This window comes from Pristiophorus japonicus, chromosome 6 (genome assembly GCF_044704955.1).
Source record: "Pristiophorus japonicus isolate sPriJap1 chromosome 6, sPriJap1.hap1, whole genome shotgun sequence".
In the NCBI taxonomy this organism is placed as follows: Eukaryota; Metazoa; Chordata; class Chondrichthyes; family Pristiophoridae; genus Pristiophorus; species Pristiophorus japonicus.
Window position 1 is genome coordinate 187523629 of NC_091982.1, and position 6000 is coordinate 187529628.

The following is a 6000-nucleotide window of genomic DNA, read 5'->3' on the forward strand; positions in this document are numbered from 1 at the left end:
AACACACCATTTGCTTTCTTAATTGCTTGCTGTACCTGCATGTTAACTTTCAGTGGTTCATGTACAAGGACACCCAGGTCTCTCTGAACACCAACATTTCCCAATCTCTCACCATTATAAAATACTCTGCTTTTCCATTTTTCCTATGAAAGTGGATAACTTCACATTTCAACACATTATATTCCATTTGCCATGTTCTTGCCCACTTACTTAGCCTGTCTATATCACCTTGAAGTCTCTTTGCATCCTCCTCACAACTTACATTCCCACCTAGCTTTGTATCCTCAGCAAACTTAGATATATTACATTTGGTCCCCTCATCCAAATCATTGATATAGATTGTGAATAGCTGGGCTCAAGCACAGATCCTAACGGCAACCCACTAGTTACAGCCTGTCAACATGAAAATGACCCGTTTATTCCTACTCTATTTTCTGTCCATTAACCAATCCTCAATCCATGTTAGTATATTACCCCAATTCTATGAGCCCTAATTTTGTTCCATAACCTCTTGTGTGGCACCTTATCAAATGCCTTCTGAAAATCCAAATACACCACATCCACTAGTTCCCCCTTATTTATTCTGCTAGTTACAACGTCAAAAAACTCTAACAGATCTGTCAAACATGATTTCCTTTTCATAAATCCATGTTGACTCTGCCCAATCCTATTATTCTGTTCTAAGTGCCCTGTTACCACGTCCTTAATAATAGATTCTAGCATTTTCCCTACTACTGATGTTAGGCTAACTAGTCTCTAGTTTCCTGTTAACTTTCTCCCTCCTTTCTTGAATAGTGGGGTTATATTAGCTACCTTCCAATCTGCAGGAACCATTCTAGAATCTATGGAATTATGGAAGATAACAAACAATGCATCCACTATCTCTATGGCCACCTCTTTCAAATCCCTAGGCTGTAGGCCATCAGGTCCAAAGGATTTATTGGCTTTCAATTCCATTCATTTCTTCAGTACTATTTTTTTACTAATACTAATTTCTTACAGTTCCTCATTCTCGCTAAACCCCTGATATTCCACTATTCCTGGGAGGTTTTTCGTGTCTTCTTTCTTGAAGTATTTGTTTAATTTATTTGCCATTTTCTTATTCCCATTGTAATTTGTCCTGGCTCAGCCTGTAGGGGATCCACATTTAATTTGCTAATCTTTTCCTTTTTACATACCTATAGAAGCTTTTAGAGTCTGTGTAATTTTTGTGTAATCTTGATTCAAACAATTAAGGGCCCAAATTTGGCCCACCCATTTTTTGGTGCACTCACGTGAGATGCGCCGACTTCCTAGGATCAAAACGGCGCCAAAAAGATGTCCCCGGATTGTAGTCCCTCTATCAACTCTCCCAGGTCTTGGCTCGGCGTGTCGAGTACATTGGGGGGGGGCGGAGCTAGGGCCCTGCGCCTAAAAGTGTGCCGGCAGCTGTCCACATGCGCAGTACAGTGTTTGCGCATGCGCAGTAGCTCCTTCCATGATGATGATGATGATGATGATGATTGCAGCATGCGATTTGATGCGTCCTGCCCCTATCCCGGGCCGAGAGAGCCTGCCACACAGGCCAGCCCGCTGCATTCCCGCGCTGAGGCTACAAGAAACAGGTTGGTCCGGGTGGCAGGGGGCGGGGGGAAGAGTTTTAATCGGGGCGGGGGTAGAAGGAGGAGAGTTTTGATCCAGGGGGGAGGAGAGAGGAGAGTTTTGATGGGGGGGGAGAAGAGAGGAGAGTTTTGTGGGGGGCGGGGGGAAGAGAGGAGAGTTTTGATGGCGGAGGGTGGGGGTGGGGGGCACGGGTGGAGGAGGGTGTGATAATTGTGTAGCCAGTAATTTTAATGAGCTTACTCAAGATTTTCCTTAACCCTGTTGATGAAAATACTTTCCTACGAGCAGGAGGTACTTCTATTTTTTATTTGGATATTTTGAAAAAATTATGTAAATATGTTTTGTCGCTTTAATTCTTTTATTTTTGCAGTTTAAGCTTCCATGAATGCTTCTGTTGTATAATAAATTAACTTTGTGAAGTTTGTCAGTCCTGTATAGCTGCTTGATCCTATTCACATTCTTTAGTCAAGTCATTAAGTACCTACCTGCGCTGATTTCTTAACTCTCCGCAAGGGTTTTCTCTGCAGCCACAAGTGGCCACATACGCTGGCCTAAGTTAGTTTGGAGCAACTATTAGCTGTCCAAACTGGCTTAAATGGCTAAAACTGGCGTAGGTGGCTGGTAACACCCCCTTTTGAACAAAATGAAACGAAACTAAAAACATTCTAACTAACTCACTTACACTGGCACAAATTGAATGTGCAAAATGGGGATTTTTAAGATGCTCCCGAAAAATCAAGTTGCTCCAGAAAAAAATGGAGCAACTCCTGGGCAATTTTGGGCCCAATGTCTATCAATGTCCAGTGAATATTATATTATCAGTACTGCATTTCTCTCCTTTTTTACATCAACAACTTTTTGTAAAATATGCTTGTATATTTGTTTAATAGTTAGATTCTGTTACAACACATGGGATTGAACAGGTTAAGATGCACAAGTGATAAGATTCCTTTATAGCACTAGCTTTAGAAGTCATAGACAATGGAAAACGTAATAAATAAAGTTGAGCTTATAATGGTTTAGAAAGGGAGTCAGAAGATATACCTTGAATCATAGCCTGTAGATTATGAAAGGAATCTTATAAAATAGATTTATTGTATTGGAAATTAATTATATTGAGATTTCTTGGTAAAGAGTTCTGCTTTTAGCAGCTTTCAATTATACTTAAGTTATATATCTTTCCATTCAGATTTATATTATGTCACATACTATGTGATAACCATTGTGTTATATAAAGAAAGAAAAGGAAAATGAAAAGGAAAGGGAAGAGAAAGAAGAAAAGAAAAGACTTACATTTATTTAGCGCAGTTCACGACCACCAGACATCTCAAAGCGCTTTACAGCCAATGAAGAACTTTTGGATTGTAGTCACTGTTGTAATTGATGTCTTGTAATATGCTGCAATGTTACACAGTATTATATAAGGTGTGACAATGTCAACATTCCCTTATATATCAAAGTATGGAACAAAATATATCTAGGTAATACATTTTTGATTTGAACTAGAACTGTTGTTCCCATTATCTTGTGCCTTTTAATCAGCCGATTTTGTCATTCTGCAGAAGTGGAAGTGTTCTTTCTGGAATGCCACAACAGGTTCAATTATGTCTCCCATTCATGGCGATGTCAGACCTCAACAAATCTAATTTTCTACCTATGGTCACTTAACAAGTGTTGTCGAAATAGTTCACCAGTTGAGAAACTGATGAATCCCATATAGGTACAGATGCACAAAAGGGCGTATAAAGGGAGTGAGATGGGGTCAGTTGAATATTATTGGGTGCACATGTTATGACAACAATTGACATTAGTAGGATTTAAAAAGTAGTATGACATGACCTTTTAGAGTCCAATAACCAGGGAATCAAATGTAGCACGTTGCTTTCCTTGAGAGTTAAGAATGTTGTGTTTCATAACAAGATATTTGCTGCAGTGAATGTCCAACAATGGAGCATAAAATTGTCATGTGTCTCACATTACTGTATATAACTGTATCTTACCATGCCATACATGACTGTAACTAGATATGACCTGTAACAATAAGCATACCTTACCACCAGGGGTGCACTTGCAGGAGACACTCCATACCTGTCCCACTGAGGTATATAAAGGGAGGTCTCAGACAAGTGCGGCACTGGAGAGCTGGAATTAAAGGTGCAGGTCCTGAGTGACCTTGACTTCAGCATGTGTCTCGTGTAAGTCAGTACATTAGAGTCAGGACTTAACAAAAATATTAGAGGCAATCTAATAACACTTGTGTATAACAGGCTTTTTAATGAAGGTAGGCACATTTCAAAGCTATTACACAATAAATAAAATAGAAACTATGAGATAAACAGTCCATACTTAATACGCGTGTGAAATCTTGGTACATGGTAAAGCTTTCTAGCAATTTCAAAAAAGGCTCGCTACGAGAAAATAACTGAACACCATGTTGTAATATTGTGGTGCAAATTTGATTTCTAATAATTTATGATCAGCTGAACCTAATGAAATGCCAATGAACCAGGGCATAATGACATCAGACTCAATAGGCTGCAGTTCACTGGAGAAATGATACTAAGTTGTCATACTCAAGCACTGTTTGATTTAATTCCTTTAACTATGTAAGGCTAGAAGTCCTTACTTTGTTTTCATTAATTTACAAGGATTAGAGAGCAGCGTCTACTTTATCTGAGCTTTTGCTTTTGTTGTAGAGCCCTTATAATTGAGATATTCAAAAACTGTAATCCAAGGATCTGATTCCAATCTTGGAAGCTGCCATGCAGATCTGCCCAGACTTCCAGGCAACAAGGACACACCATCCCCACACACCCCTCCTCCATAATGGTTAGGACCTATGAACACATACCTCACTTCTACACTGATGGGCATTAAACACTGACAAAACCAAATGGCTAGAGATCAAATGCAACTGCAACCTGGTTGAATAGTCCAGTACCAGCTGGGTGAACCTTCTTTCCATCCTCCACCACCTGCCCACCACCAACTGCAACTAAAATAGGGAGGCTGAATATTACAATTTAGTAGATGGTATTAAAAATTGAGTAATGTTTACTCTCATTGGGGGTAATTTTAATGTTGGGAGATAGTATAAAATGAGTGATATCGAACTAGCCATCCATTATACACCAAGCCTGATTTTCCTCTCCATTGAAATCAATCGAAGGAAAAAAAATCATCCAGGGCAGACAACGGGCACTCATACTTCGATGTCACCCATTTTATACTATTGCCTAAATTTAAAATTAACAGCATTATTTTGACTTCAGTTTGTAGCCAATCACAGTCAGACAAAATATTTTTCAGACAGCAGTCACAGGGCAGAGGAAATGCTATTGTTCTTCTATGTATGTGTACAACTATTTTTCTTCTGTGGTTAAAAATTAGGGTCTTTCTAAATAGACCTGCCTTGGCATAACTTTGATTCAGGTTTTATTGCCAATTAGGCAATATAAATAGTATGGCTCAGGGGTAGGGAGAACAAGAGCTCTTCGTGAAACCTTTACAATATTGAACAATTGTCACAGAATCTATTTTATCTGTATGAGTCATAGCTTAAGTAAAAAAGTAATATGAAATTAAAGTTTTCAAATGACCACAACCCATTATGGAACTGACATTAAGTGTTAAAGTATGTGTGGAAGTATGTGCTGGGTACACATGAACTCTATTATAAAAACACATAGAAATGAGCCAACAGGAAAACACATGCCGCACAGGCAACCACTACTCATGATGCAAATTTGCACACAGTGTAGCCATTAAATCCTTGGATTATTGATGCCAGATATATATTCCTTAAATTACAAATTGCTCTTATTCAAAGGTAATTTATTGCACGAATATAAAGTGAAACAAGCAAGAAAACAACTAAACTGAACAGAAATGTCTGAAAATAGGTTCGCACAAAAGCTACAGTTAAGCAACTTTTTGTATGGAAAATGCATTCCAGCAGATGCATACATGTGTACAAGTGCTTCTCTGTGTTAACTCAATCAGTGACTTCAGAACATAAAGATCTATTTCAATCCATAGAATGTATTTGAGATAATTCTCAGAAAAGCAAAAAAAACAATGATCAGATTGTGATTTGCAATATGCAAATATATTCCTTGAGAGATTTGAAAGACAAAAAAATCACCAGGAAAATCCACACAAAATCCACCAGCATCTGGTATAGAGATCAACAAAGCATTTAATTCCATCATTATGTACTTTAACAAAGGTTTCTCTATATCCAACACACCATGCCCTGCTCGGGTCATAGTGTTCACACCAAACAGGCTCGAGTGAAAAAACAGAGAAACAAATAGAGAGAAACACAGAGGGTGTATCATTCTGTCTTTCAGTTGCTCTGAGACAGAGCCTAGATTAACCAAAGAATAAGAGGCGTCT

At 38.6% G+C, this 6000-nt stretch overlaps 2 long non-coding RNA genes across 2 annotated transcripts in view; one reads left to right on the top strand and one right to left on the bottom strand.

Moving 5' to 3' along the window:
• The window catches only part of LOC139265329 (uncharacterized), a 223382-nt gene extending 222026 nt beyond the window's left edge, over window positions 1-1356 (bottom strand). The window contains exon 1 of the long non-coding RNA XR_011593531.1: window positions 1275-1356. This is a non-coding gene — a long non-coding RNA (uncharacterized lncRNA). The remainder of the gene's footprint in view (window positions 1-1274) is intronic.
• Window positions 1357-1493: 137 nt separating this feature from the next.
• LOC139265330 (uncharacterized) lies at window positions 1494-5206 on the top strand. Its single transcript, XR_011593532.1, has 2 exons — window positions 1494-1604; window positions 2792-5206. It is a non-coding gene; the product is annotated as an uncharacterized lncRNA (long non-coding RNA).
• The last annotated feature ends 794 nt before the right edge of the window (window positions 5207-6000 follow it).